Source organism: Mustela erminea, chromosome 14 (assembly GCF_009829155.1).
Source record: "Mustela erminea isolate mMusErm1 chromosome 14, mMusErm1.Pri, whole genome shotgun sequence".
In the NCBI taxonomy this organism is placed as follows: domain Eukaryota; kingdom Metazoa; phylum Chordata; class Mammalia; order Carnivora; family Mustelidae; genus Mustela; species Mustela erminea.
The window spans coordinates 8,153,395-8,167,093 of record NC_045627.1 but is presented as its reverse complement, the minus strand read 5'-3'; the positions used below and the strand labels follow the sequence as shown (position 1 = coordinate 8,167,093).

Genomic DNA, 13,699 nt, shown 5'->3' with positions numbered 1-13,699 from the left:
GCTCAGTCAGAAGCCTGCTTCCCCCTCTCCCACTCTCCCTGCTTGTGTTCCATCTCTCGATGTCTCTCTCTATCAAATAAAATTTTTAAAAAAGAAAAACAGGAAAATGTTACAAATTTATGGTAGGCTTAAGCTTCATTATAAAGTATGTCACATATACCCGAAGAAACTACCTAACTTGGGGACTCCTGGGAGGCTCAGTTGGTGAAGCGTCTGCCTTCAGTTCAGGTCATGATCCTGGGGTCCCAGGATGGAGTCCCGTACCGGGATCCCTGCTCCGCGGGGACTCTGCTTCTCCCTCTGCCTACCGCTTCCCCTGTTTGTGCTCTCTCTGACAAATTAAAAAAAATTTTTCACCAAAAAAAAAAAAAAAAAAACTATTTAGCTCACACTCATGTACCCATTGCACAGTTCAACCTGCAACACAATCATCTTTGCTCCAGCTCAGTTTTATTTTTAATAAATAAAAAAAGTATCACTGATGCCCCAGACATCTCCCCCCAGTTCTAATCCCTCCCTCCTCTGCAGAGGTAATCACTTTCCCAATCCAGCCTTACCGTTCCCAGGAAGGCTTACGCTTCTACTGTGCGTGCATGCATTCACAAATAACTCACAGTATATCAATATACTACATATACAAAACACAGAGTACCACCCTGGGTGGTTTTTCACTTCATCTGAACAACATTAACACTCTCCACACCTTCTGCAACTTGTTTGTTTGCCCATCCTGACTGGTTCACAACATCTGAACGTTAGACTACACATTCTCACTAAGGCCCAGTGTCCCCTGTCCACAGGCCGCAGCTGTGTGTCCTTCTCTGGCACAGAGACATGTAATATGGTTCAGAGTGTGGACTTGAGCTGGCTCACCTGGACCTGAATCCTGGCTCCAAGAGTTGGCAGCTGTGTGACTTTGGAAAAGTTATGTAACCCTCTCTGTGCCCTCAAGTACCCCCATCTGTCAAATGAAAGTAACCACAGTACCCACCTCGCAGGTTTCTGAGAGGATCAGGTGAACTAACACACATCCAGCACTGAGACAAATGCCGGGCACCTCGCAGACACTTGGGGTTCAGGTGTTTACTAGCCCTGCTGCTGTTACTAGTCCTTGTACATGTTCTCAAACCATGACTCTAAATGCACAACTACTAAACCGTGACCACAGAGGCCTTCTTGACCATAAAAGGAAACTTTCACACTCTGAAAGGTTTAGGAACCAAGACACATTCGCTGTTCATGCTTATGGACCCTCCGTGCTGCCCACTTCCTGATACATCGGGGAAATTATGCAAGCTTGAGAGCTGGTCCTGCCCAGGTGAGAGTCGGCGGTCAGTTGCCTTCTCCGAACTTCCTTGAAAACATAGAAAATAGATAAATAATTTAATAAAAAGAAAATATGTAACGGGCTTCCTGCGGGGCTCCCCTCCTCAGGAAGGCCCTGTGTGCCTTCCCCGAGCCCCTTGGAGCCAAGGGTGACAGTTCCTAGTATTGTCTGTGGGGCCGACTGCCTGAGCCAAGAGCTAAGGATGCAAACATACGTCTGTCATTTTTCAGTGAGCTGCATTAATGTGGATCATAATGTGCCCTTTCTGCAGGGGACAGAGAGATACCCTTTGAAAAGCCTGGATTCTCCGTGCGCGTCCGATTTCAAAGGCCCTTAGTGCACGGACCTCCCTCTTGCCTGCCCCCCATCCTCCATTTCCTGTCTGCAGGGAGGGTCGCCCTTTGTGGACAGAGGGTCGTCTCCAGCACTGGATGGCACCTCCGGGGTCAGCATACATGGCACGCACATGTGGTGTCCCTGCATGGACACAGAGGATGAGGCAGCTGACAGCTGGGTAGGACCCTCTTGGCTGCCAAGGTCAGTCTGTGCACCCTGGAGTGTTTGGACCCCAAATCTCTCTGCTGGTTTCACCCCTTGTGCATGCACTCCCGGGAGCTTGGTATGCAGGGGGCCGCATCCATTGTAAGTCCCTGCGGGCCTGGCCACTGCCGTGTGGTCTCTTGGAAAGTGACTTCACTCCTTGGCAACAACCCAGGGGATATAGGCATTTACAGGCAGCAAATATAACGTGATTTCTTTACAACAGTTTCTACCTGGGGCACCTGGGTTTCTCAGTCGCTTCAGCAGTTGCCTTCACCTCAGGTCCAGGCCCTGGGATCCAACCCGAGTTGAGCTCCCTGCTCAGGGAAGGAGTGCCTGCTTCTCCCTCTGCATCAGCCTGTCGCTCGGCCTGCTTGGGAGCTCTCTCTCTCTCTGCCAAAGAAGTGAGTAAAATCGTTACAATATAAATCAACAAGTTAATGTAAATGATATGAAAATGAAGATATTTTATGAGTTCTGGAATGTAATACGATGGGAGGGGAACAAAACCAAACTAGTAACAGCATTTATTTACACAGGACAATACAATCGTCATGCTGCTTCAGGTAACAAAATTATACCCTTTTACCCCATTGATATCTAAATAGATCACTTTTCTGGCACAGTTTTGGAAACCTTTATTAATGATGTTATGAAAATATGTACTTTTAAGAAGTTTTGAGTAGTACCCAGTCAACTCTGTCCTTTTGGCAAATGTCGGATAGCAATTAATTGGAGTTTAAGACTTGGCGAGGGTTTCCTTGGTGGTGGTGGTGTGAAGACAAGTCTAGCTATTTAGAGTATCTTAGAGACTATGATGTAGGAAATTGGATGGATTTTGATGTTCTGTCAAAATAGAGGTTTTTTTTTTTTAAAGATTTTACTTATTTATTTGACAGAAATCACAAGGAAGCAGAGGCAGGCAGAGAGAGAGGAGGAAGCAGGGTCTCTGTGGAGCAGAGAGCCCAATGTGAGGCTCGGTCTCAAGACCCTGGGATCGTGACCTGAGCTGAAGGCAGAGGCTTTCACCCACTGAGCCACCCAGGTACCCCCAAAACAGACATTTTATTTCTGACAGCCAGGGATGGTTCTTTGGAGATAAATTTTCCAAAAACGACTGAATTGGAAACCCACGGCTTTCAGGAATCTGAATTTAAGGTGAAATGGACTTTGGCATTTGAACATTTCCTCTGATGTTTGCCGTCACCTGACGATGTGTAAATAGCCTACCGTGGCCCTTTGCCTTGGTACATCTTTGTGTCAGTCAAGAAGTGGGTGCTGGAAAAGAAAAGAAACAAAATGGGACACTTCTGTTTTGGGGAATTAGGGACAGTCCTCTGGGAGACACAGAGTGGAGGGAAATCATGTGTGCTCCCGATTTGGAGCAGGGAGTACAGGTTCATGAGGGAAAAGCACAGGCACATGTTTTGCAAGGACGACGATGAGTGCTGGCAGCTAACAGGGGCTGCATTGTTCTCTTTCAGTCCAGAGTAGAGGGATGTGTACCAGGTGGTGGGGGATCTGCCACTGAGCAGGTCCATGGGCCGGACGTCAAAAGTTCACGGTGCTTGGACCTTTGACACAGGAGATATGCCCAGGGTTTCCTTCCCGATTGTCCTTCGCACTCTAGTTTCAGAGTGGCTCTCTTAGCAAAGCTTCCATGATCATGAATCTTCCTTGAGAATTCTCGTCCATCTCTTTTCTGCCATCCTTTTACCAGGAAAACAGCAATGATCTGAGTGTGATTTCCTACCATCCCTTCTCACTCTCTCGGTGGCTGGCATCCTGCTTCAGGTCCCTTCTGCCCCTGGAAGGTGGCAGTTTCCTAGTTCCTGGATCATCCAAGCTAGTTGAGTCTTCAGATTGCATCCCACTAAGAAGAAGGCTTGAGGATGACCCATCTCGATGGGACTTAGGGTCTCATGTCTGGGTAGTCCTGATGGCTGACTTGCATTCTTGGAGGAAAACTGATTTTGACATTTACAGTAGTACTACAAGGAGAAACACAAGGTAGAAGCCACTGGAAGACGACAATTTAAAATACTCAAAAGGCCAAGCAGTGCATTTCTTGCTCCAATGCTGGGGCCTTTCCTCATCCGTTCTCACAGAGAGATTCTGGAGGAATGGCAAGACCCATGCCGTTGTGTTCTGGCACCTGTGTTCTTCCTCTGGAAGCAAGCCTGCTGTCCCCTTGACCCTCAGCTGCTGAGGGGCCTGTGTGCGTCTGCTGTTGTGCTGGGTGGATGAAGGTCCCTGGTCAGGGAAGGAGGAGGATGCTGCTCCACACAGACCCTCTGGGGATGCCCGGGGATTTGCCGGCACAAGCTCAGTGAGGTTCCAAGAGAAGGAGGTGGTTCCCGACCCCCTGATCCTTGTCTCTTTCCACCTGTAGGTGTGAAGAAATACCGGCCCTTTGGGGTCATCCCAGCAGCCTCCAAGAGCATCGGCTTGAGCCCATCTAGCACGTTGTGGAGGTGTTTGTGAGGGAGACCGGTATGCTCTGGGTGGCCCTGCCCTCTGGGAGTCCTGGGCTGTCTCTCTCAGGGGCCTGGCAGCATGCCCCTGTTGAGGAGCATGGTTCCAGGGAACCATGGGAAGGGGAGACTGTGGGTTCCAGGTCCCTGCTGGGAATGAGGAGATCTGTGGAGGGCTGGACCAACACAATGGACAGAGAGATGCTTCCAGTCTTGCCCTCAGAACTGAGGGATTATCACCCCTGGAGGCATCCTCCTGCTTCCCAGGATGTGATGCCGGAGAGAGGCAGGGAAGGCTTCCTGGGGAATCCAGGCATGTGCGGACCTTGGCCTCTGCCGTGAAGTCTGTGCTCGGTGGCCCATGGTGCCAGGAGGGCCCGTAGCAACCCGATATCCACGTCAGCCTGACTTGCTGGTCACAGCCCCTTCTCAGGTCTGAGAAGACCCCGTGGCTCACTGTTTATAGCCCTTTGTGATACGATGAAGCCCCTGAGTTTGTTGTCCAAGCTGCCCCTTCTTTGGCAGCTCCCAGAGGGATGTCACATCCCGTGGAGCACCATGTGGGCTCGTCTCTGAGCCGAGGGCCTGTCCCTTCTCCCCTCCTCTGCTGGGGCTCCTGATCTGGTCAGCTGGGGCAGTTAGAGTGTCATGCCTCTGGCCAGCCATGATGGGCATTCCCTCTGCAGGCAGTCCCAGGTTGGCAGGAGAAGTGGGCGTGGTCGCTGGGACAGCCCTCCGAAATGGGTCAGGTGAGCTTTCAGACTCTGGGGAGGTGAAGGGTTCCTAACATCACAGCAGCACGTGGAGCATACCGTAGGTGGGTTTTTCTGGACCCATCAGACAACCTGTGCAAGACGTGAGGACGAGTGAAATGCGCTGCCTGGAGTGGAGGTTGTGTTGCCGTCTGGGGCTTCTGTCCCCAGGGGATATTCAGGCCGGTGGGGTGGGGGCCAAGGGGCAGCTTATTTGGGGCCAATGTGCCTTGCTTCCGAGGAACCCCCTGTGTTTGAGCAGGAAGGTGGGCTCCGCAGTTGTATCTGGCACCTGGGCCCACGTTGGTCACCACGGTGGTTGGGTTGAGAGGAGCACAGGGCCGGCCAGCTGGAGTCTGCGGCCCCTCAACTGCCTTTTGGCAGCCTGCACCCAGGGCCTGGGGCACCTGGGGCAGAGCCAGAGTCCCAGGGCCCAGGCAGATGCTTATAGGAAAGGACTGGAGCTAGGGAAGGAGGGAGGGAGGTAGGCAGGGCCAGGCAGCCACGGCAGCAAGCCAGGTCACCGGGGTGCCCAAGCCTGGCTCCATGCTCTGTGCTTTATTGGAGGGTTGGCGTTTATCAGGGCAAAATGCGCACAGCGTGAAGTCTGCCATAGACACGACCCTGAAGTGGAAGGGTGTTGGGGAAGGGGAAGGTAGTTGTTATTGTTGTTGTTGTTTTTTTTCTTGTTGAGTTCCAGTGTCCACAAGAGGTACGTCTTAGCAAGGAAAGACCAGAGGCCCATTTCAGCCCCATGGAACTCCTGGCAGCCTAATCTCTAAGCATGTATTAGGGGAAGGTCTTCCAGCAGCTATGCTAAGACTTTGACAGATGGCGGGCCCTCTTGTTTGGGCCTCCTTGAACCTTGACTCCCTACTGGGAGGGATAGGCCTGCTTTCAGTCCTGGGTGACTCCGTGTCTCCCTACGTGTGGGTCCTGAGACCTCGACTGAATACTCTCCTTGTTTTTACAGGTGGTGGTGCTTCGAGGCTCAGGGGACGTGGCCTCCTGGGCAGCATCCAAAGCGTCTGGCCTCTGTCTCTTCAGTGCAAATGGAAGTGCAGCACATCCAAGAGTGTGACCGCTGTCATCTCCCTGGTGCACATGCATCGCAGTGGTAAGTTGTCTTGGTTCTGAACCTCTCCCTTGGGTTGAGGTTCAGGCCTTGACCTGGGTGTCTTTCTTGCCGGCTTCTGTCTTTCTTCCAGAGGAAAAGATAGCCTCTTAGTGTCGATTAACTTAGAGATATACCCTTAACCAGAATGTCTAGAGTTGGCTGCGAGGGAAAATTACTTCTTGGCACATATGGAGAAGGTTCTGCAAGTCCCTGCCTTACATAAAACTTCTGAACTCCAGGCTACCCCTGGTAGCAGAGTCCTGAGCCCTTTTGATTGGAGGTCCCGCCAGAATATCCTCATTAGTAGGAGTCGCTGGTGAGTGGGAGAAAACTTGTCCGAGAGATAAGGGCACCCCAAGTGCACCCTCCACTCCAGGTGGAGAGCGGAGTCCTTCAGTGTCCCCATAAGACCCCAGAGAACACTGTGGAGTGGTGTGTGTTCTCTGGCTTTGAGGGAAAGAGTTTCTCATCCCAGCGCAATCCAGCTGGTCAAGGTGCTCGTTGAGTTCCACAGCTGTGGGGGAATCAATCGCATGGTCCAGTTGCTGAATGAAACCTGAGCCCATGGGTTCCCGGTGTTATGACCGCAGAATAAGGAGCAAGGGGACTACCCACCCACGAGCTAATGTGGCCATGTTTCTGAGGGTGACCTCAAGTTGTCTAGCTTAGGTAAGTGACACATTTGGAAAGGCCACCAGAGTTAGACGTGAACGTCCACAAAGGTGGGTTCTTGAAACCGACTTTTCCTCTTCAAAAGAACACTCCTTTCCAGAGATAGCCAACTCAGGGCTCATGTCCTTGGAAAGCACCTTGGGGTCGACTCGAGGGGCAGCAACCCTACCCCTGCTGGATTCCCCGAGGGTGCTGCCCTGGAACCGCCCCTGTCGCTTTCACGCACAGGACCGTGGCCAATGCTGGGCTCAACACTGGCAGTGGCCCCACAAAATGGGCCCCGCTCAGCCTGTGTGTTTGGCAGCAGCAAGAGGTGTAGCAAGGAGAGGCTGTCCCTCATCTGAGCTCTGACTCGGGAGCACCCAGACACCACGCCAGAGGAACTGGGGCCCCAAGCACCATGCTGCACCTCGGGGAAAACTTGGGCCTCAAGGACGGCAATGCTAGACATCTAGGACGTACCAAAATGGGACCCAACATTCCTTCGGAAGCACGTGAAAGCATGGCACGTTTGATTCTGCCTGAGCCCTCCAAGTCAAAACGTCTCAGGAAGCATTTCCTGAGCCCTGAATAGTCGACATGATTATTCTGAGCACTCACATTTTGTTAGCTGCTATTGTATTTGTTGTGTATGTAATAACGTGTGGCTGGAGCTTTGACAATTCTCTAGGGCCTTCATTGCTCAGTTAACTCATTTGTGCAATGGAAGAGGGAAGAGGCTGTACTAGCTAGCCACCAAGGCCCTTTCCTGGCTCTGACATTCCCCATGTCCCCAGTTATTATTTATTATGTATTCATTTGTTATTTGTTACGTATAAGCATGACAGTATCCTGAAGGCATCGAAGGCTGTGTGACGGTGGAAGGTCTGGGACAAAATAAGAAGAGCGAGGTGAGCTGGAGCTGAGAGGGGTGGGCACGCAGGATACACAGGAAATGTCACCCCTTTGGAGAGTTTGTGAGGGCATGGTCGGGATGAAAGGCTCACCAGCCATAGCGAAGGAAATTCTGTCATCACCACTCCCTGAACACCCGTTTTCCATTCCCCATTTGCCATTGTTGATGGCGTCTAGAAAGATGCAGAGGTTCCTGCTCTCCTGGCCTTATAGACCTACAGGATGGTAGTGCAGGCACGAGGTTATCTGTTTTGGCCTTATTTGAAAAATGAAAAAAACAAAACAAAACAAAACAAAACAAAAACTTGAGCCTGAGAAGGTGACTGACCAAGATCATGCAGTTTGTTGGTGGCAGAACCATGGTTAAAAGTCAGGTCTGCAAATTCCCAGGCCACGGCTCATTTTTTCATTATTAATTAAATCAAAGATAGTTTCTTATTAAAAGACCTTTTGAAAGTTGTAAGAAACAAATATTAAACATTTATTTTTTATCTTGCCTTAAACACCTACATATCTTTTTTCCAGAGGTTGCTTGGATTTTCTGACCTCAGGGGATTAATAGTGTTCACAGGAAAACAGATGAACAGCATGGCTTGAGATTTTTAATTTTTAATTTTTCCCACATCAGTTCTGAAAAAGCCATAGTGTTTCCTCCTTTAGGTTACTGTTAAATGTTAAACTCATCTTTTCATGTTTTTAATTTTTCTCTGTCACAGAACCTAAATTGGTAATAAATCAATAAGAAACAAATGTTTACATTCACTCAGTGAAAAGTATCATGTCTAAGCTCAACATCTATCGGAGCCACACATGGACACGTAAGTATCTTGTATGTGGAGCTGTGTAGGCAGGTAAATCCAGGAACTGCAAGGCAGGCCAAGTCTCTTCTAACTTCCTTCTTCCTTCCTTCCTCCTCAGCTCTCCCTCCTCCACTAAGAGCAGAAAATGAACACATCCCAGGTGAGCTTTTTGTTTGTTTATTTCCACTTTGTTTGAAAATGAGTTTTCTAAAATTTGAAAGGATTCATATTTTTAAAACAAAAAAATAGAGGGGCTCCTGGGTGGCTCAGTGGGTTAAAGCCCCTTCCTTTGGCTCAGGTCATGATCCCAGGGTCCTGGGATCGAGCCCCACATTGGCCTCTCTGCTCAGCAGGGAGCCTGCTTCCCTCTCTCTCTGTGCCTGCCTCTCTGCCTACTTGTGATCTCTGTCTGTCAAATGAATAAAAATCTTAAAGTAACCCAAAAAGACAGAAATAGGCAAGAATTACTTGAAGGGAAGTATATCAAGTCTATCAAGCAAATTCAAAGAACAGTTGGTAGAATGAGAAGCAAGACTCTTAATTTCACAGGGTTGTGCAAGTTGTAAAACTTCCTTTGATTTTTCTAATAACGACACTGAAATTGCCTATAATCATTTCTGATAGACACAGCACTGTGCTAGAAGTCTGTGGATGCTTTTCAGGGGACCAAACAATGAGGTTTGAGTAGACAGCTCTCTCATGGTCCTGCTTGATCCAGGAATATGACTTCAAAGATCTGGTGGAATGGAGGGACCACATGTCCTCCAGATGACTCTCCCTAAGTGTTTGTGTCCGCTTGTTCACATCTCTAGCTTGAATAGCCGACTGTTCTGGCTTTGGTTTCTGCATTTCTCATTCATATTTCAACTTCATGAATGCATTCTTGCTTCTTTGACATTCACCTGAGTCAGCTCTGGAAAAGGCTACCAAATTGTAGTTAAATCCAGTTTTTGGCTTTGTCTTACTTGACCATCTTGCAGCATAATCCTCAGTCTCTGTTGTCTCTGACACCTGCCTGCTAGCTTTCCTTTCTTAACTCTGATACATCTCCTTACTGTTGCTCACAAAGTTGTCTTTCCCTTTTGCCCCAGACATTGCCTCTCCTTGGGTTTGTTGCCCAACCATCCTTGGCTCACTGCTTTTCTTCAGTCTGTGTTTTTTCCTGACTGGTCTTCTCTCTCTCTCTCTTTTTTTAATAAAATACTTTTGAATTAGTAATAACATGGTTAAAAGGTTAAGTGATGTTCCCTCTAGGAAGGGTGACATTTTTCATCTCAACTGAGACACTTCCACTGAGAATGAAAGAGGTTCCATAAAGTTATGATGGGACAACTGGCTATATCGGGACAGTCCCAGACAACCTGGAGTTATGATCATCCTGTTGTAGATATCTGTCTGTCTTGTTTGTCCTACCAGTGCTTCTTTTTTCAGTTAAAAGATACTCTTGTATGCCCCCTACTTTTATTTAGAAGGGAATCCATCATCTTTAGGGCTTCCGAACTTAGATGCAGCTGTACACCGCTGGCATCCTGTTAAAATGCAGATGTTGATTTAGTGGATCTGGTGGGGGCCCTGGGTTTTGCATTTCTAAAAAGCTTCCAGGTGAAGCAGACTCTGCTGCTCAGGGAGCCACACTTTGAGTAAGGAGTCTATACATGATTTTCTGTTCTTTCTTTGCTTTTTTGTCACTTCTTAAAAGCATGTCCCAGACATCTGTATTTAAACAGAACATGGATTGTTTCTTTGTTATAGCTGCACAGTAATTCAAGATTGGACGTTGCATAGTTAACTGGTTATTATTAGTTATGCACTATTTCAAACCTTTTGCTATTACAAACCATGTTCTAGTGAATGACCTTGTACATATAGGTTTTTTCTATCTGATAAATTCCTAGAAGTGCATTGCCAGGTTAAAGGGTGCATATAATTGATAACTCGATCATTCGGGATTTTGGTATCATTTTGTGTCACTCCCATCAACACCGCATGGGTGCTTGTTTGTCCACAGCTTCCCTCATAGAACATGTGGTTCAACTTCTGGAATTTTGGCAGTGGAAAGAGAAACATGGTATTTTATGAAGTTTATATCTGCAAGCTTCTTAACTATGAGTGAGGTTAAGTATTTTTTCATGTATCTGAAAGGTGTATTTACGTTTCTGTGAACCCTCTTCATATCTTTTGCCCATTTTGCTCTTAGGTTTGTGGCTTTTTTTGTTTTTCTTCTTCTTCAGTGTCTAGCTCTTTATAGATTAGGGATACTAGTGCTTGTCCATTTTATGGGTTGCAAACTCTTATTTTATGGGATGTGATTTGTCTTTTGATAGTTGACCCTGGAGTTTTCTCCCCCATGCAGGTATTCTGTTTCAGAATGCCACATTTCACTTTAGTCGCTTCTTTAGGCTCCCCTTGGCTGTGACAATTTCTCAGACTTCCCTTGTTTTTGATAACCTGGGCAGTTTTGAGGAGTACAGTTAGGTGTTTTGTAGAATGTTCCTCAATTGGGAATTGTCTGCTGTTGTTTTCATGATTAGACTGAGGTTATGGGTTTCTTGGAGGAAGACCACAGAGATAAAATGTCCTTTGGTCTTACCATATCAAGGGTTAGTGCTCTGGACATGACTTATTACTTTGTTTTCTCTGTCCTCATACTGTACTCCTTGGAAGGAAGTGGGCAATTACACTTTACCACTTACACTATACCTCCTTCCTGTTGGAGTAGCTACATAATTATGTACATAAATTATCAGGAATTCTGCATAGGAGATTTTTCTGTTCTCTAATATTTACTAATCCATTTATATCAGCACGAATTCATGGCTAGTTATTTTAGATTTTGGTTCTAGTACAATGATACCTTGTTCCTTTTGTTGCTCAAGCTGTTCCAGGTTGGTTAGTAAAAGCATCTTCTAGCAGCGTCTGGGTGGCTGAGTTGGTTGAGTGTCCAACTCTTGATTTTAGCTCAGGTCATGATCTCAGAGTCCTGGGATCCAGCCCCACGTTGGGCTCTTTGCTGAGTGTGGGACCTGCTTGAAATTCTCTCACTCGGGGTGCCTGGGTGGCTCAGTGGCTCTGTCAAATAAATAAATAAATAAATATTCTCTCTCTCTCTCTCCCTGTGCTCCTCCCTGCTGCTTATGCTTTCTCTCCTTTTCCTACTTTCTCAAAAACAAGTAAATAAATTTTTTAAAAAGCACCTTCTCTCGGTTCCTGTGTCTATTGACATACCCTGTTGATTTTTTAAAAAAAATTTATTTATTTAACAGACAGAGATCACAAGTAGGCAGAGAGGCAGGCAGAGAGAGAAGGAAGCAGGCTCCCCACCGAGCAGAGAGCCTGATGCGGGGCTCTATCCTAGGACCCTGCTATCATGACCCTAGCCGAAGGCAGAGGCTTTAACCCGCTGAGCCACCCAGGTGCCCCTGACATACCCTGTTATTGTTTGAATATTTCTACCTCACTCTGTGGCAGGAGATTTTCCAGGTGCATCTTATGTCTTTCCTGCCCTAGAATTAGCCATTTTTTTCCCCTAAGTAGTTCTGGTTCTTTTCATTGGAGCATAGTATGAGAAACCAAGATTGGGGGACTAGATGTGTCTGTTGTGACTGTTAAGTCATTGCTCAAAGACCCTCTCACAGCTAACTGAACAGGGAATATGTGTATACTCACTCATGTATATACAGGTGTCTATAAATATTTTAGTGTGTAACCATCTGTATCTATAGTAAGCTAAGTATTCACACTGTTGTTTCCTGTTGTAAGCATTACCAGATGGAACCTTCTAACCTTCTCTCCTTGCTTGTCTGTACTAACAGTGAGAATCCAGCTAACATCTGAATTTCATTTATTGGATAGTTCAATTCCAGAATACACATACATGATTTCAGAGTTGCATACATGATTTCAGAGTGGTTAACCCATGGATGCTTGATTCTCTCAGTTTGGGACCATTTGAATTAAGGTGCTAGTCAGATGCTTAACGGACTGAGCCACCTGCGTACTCCAACTTATCATTTCTAAAGAGGAATATAAAACAACCTAAAAATAAATAAGTGATTGGAGGTGGCACAGTCACTTAAATCACTGACCCATGCACAATAGGGAAGGAGTTGGCAGCACTGTAAGCTTATAATATTAATGCTCAACTTACCCCCAAGAAGAAAGCTCATGGAAGACAAACGTTTCGGGTTTCTTAGTGTCACAATCTGGAAAATAACTAATACATTTTCTTTTCCCCTGAATACTGAAGGAATTCATGGGAATTCCTAAGAGTACTTTTTCAGGAGGGTCCAATCTCCAGGCCACAGAAAATAATATTTACCATCTTCCATTTCATAGCACATTGGTGCTTTCAAAATATTACACCATATTTATTTGGGATGACTGTTCATTTGACACAGTATTGTACAGATTACTATTTCTGTCTAGACTATGCTGCTTAGCCACCTGACTTAAAATGGGGTTCATGTCTTCAAAATCACTCAATTTTAGGGGGGCTTGGGTGGCTCAGTCAGTGGAGCATCTGACTCTTGATTTCAGCTCAGGTCATGATCTCAGGGTTGTGAGATCGAGCCCCGCATTGGACTCCACACTCAGTAAGGAGTCTGCTTGAGATTCTTTCCCTCTGCCCTACCCCCAACACTCTCTCTTTCAGATAACTAAATAAATCCTTATAAAAAGTTTTTAAAAAACTACTCAATTTTGTCATCTGTACAATGGAAATAATATTTCACAAATTCACTGTGAGGTTTAGATATTATATTTACGATATACTGAAAAGTTTAAAAAGCTCTTTGAATGCTAGACACTCTTTTGCATGCCTGGAAGAGGTCAGTGCAGCCCCCACTTAAATGCTAGTCAATGTTCATAATAGTGTGTCATGCTTCTCACTTACTGTCTCCCAACGCTAAGGCTAGTGCTTTGGTTTCAGTTATAGGCAGTGCTTGTTCCTTTTTGTTTGCATGTTTTCTTTGTTACAGGAAGCTAATTTTCTGTACCTGCACCTCGTTCTTGCAGAAAAATAAAAGAGCAAAAGGGAAAAAGGGAATAAGTTCTCTTCATGGGTTCCATTTGCAACAATTTAATAGCTTTAATCTTAAATCCCTATATTTGCTAATGCTATAAAA

At 46.6% G+C, this 13,699-nt stretch overlaps 3 protein-coding genes across 11 annotated transcripts in view; 2 read left to right on the top strand and 1 right to left on the bottom strand.

Annotated features, from left to right (window-relative positions):
* The window catches only part of ERO1B (endoplasmic reticulum oxidoreductase 1 beta), a 358,900-nt gene that overhangs the window by 115,915 nt on the left and 229,286 nt on the right, over positions 1 to 13,699 (top strand). The gene's annotated exons all lie outside the window — the stretch shown is intronic.
* Positions 1 to 13,699, bottom strand: part of LOC116573396 — a 184,468-nt gene that overhangs the window by 29,130 nt on the left and 141,639 nt on the right. The window lies entirely within an intron of this gene.
* The window catches only part of LOC116573397, a 154,322-nt gene that overhangs the window by 30,218 nt on the left and 110,405 nt on the right, over positions 1 to 13,699 (top strand). The window lies entirely within an intron of this gene.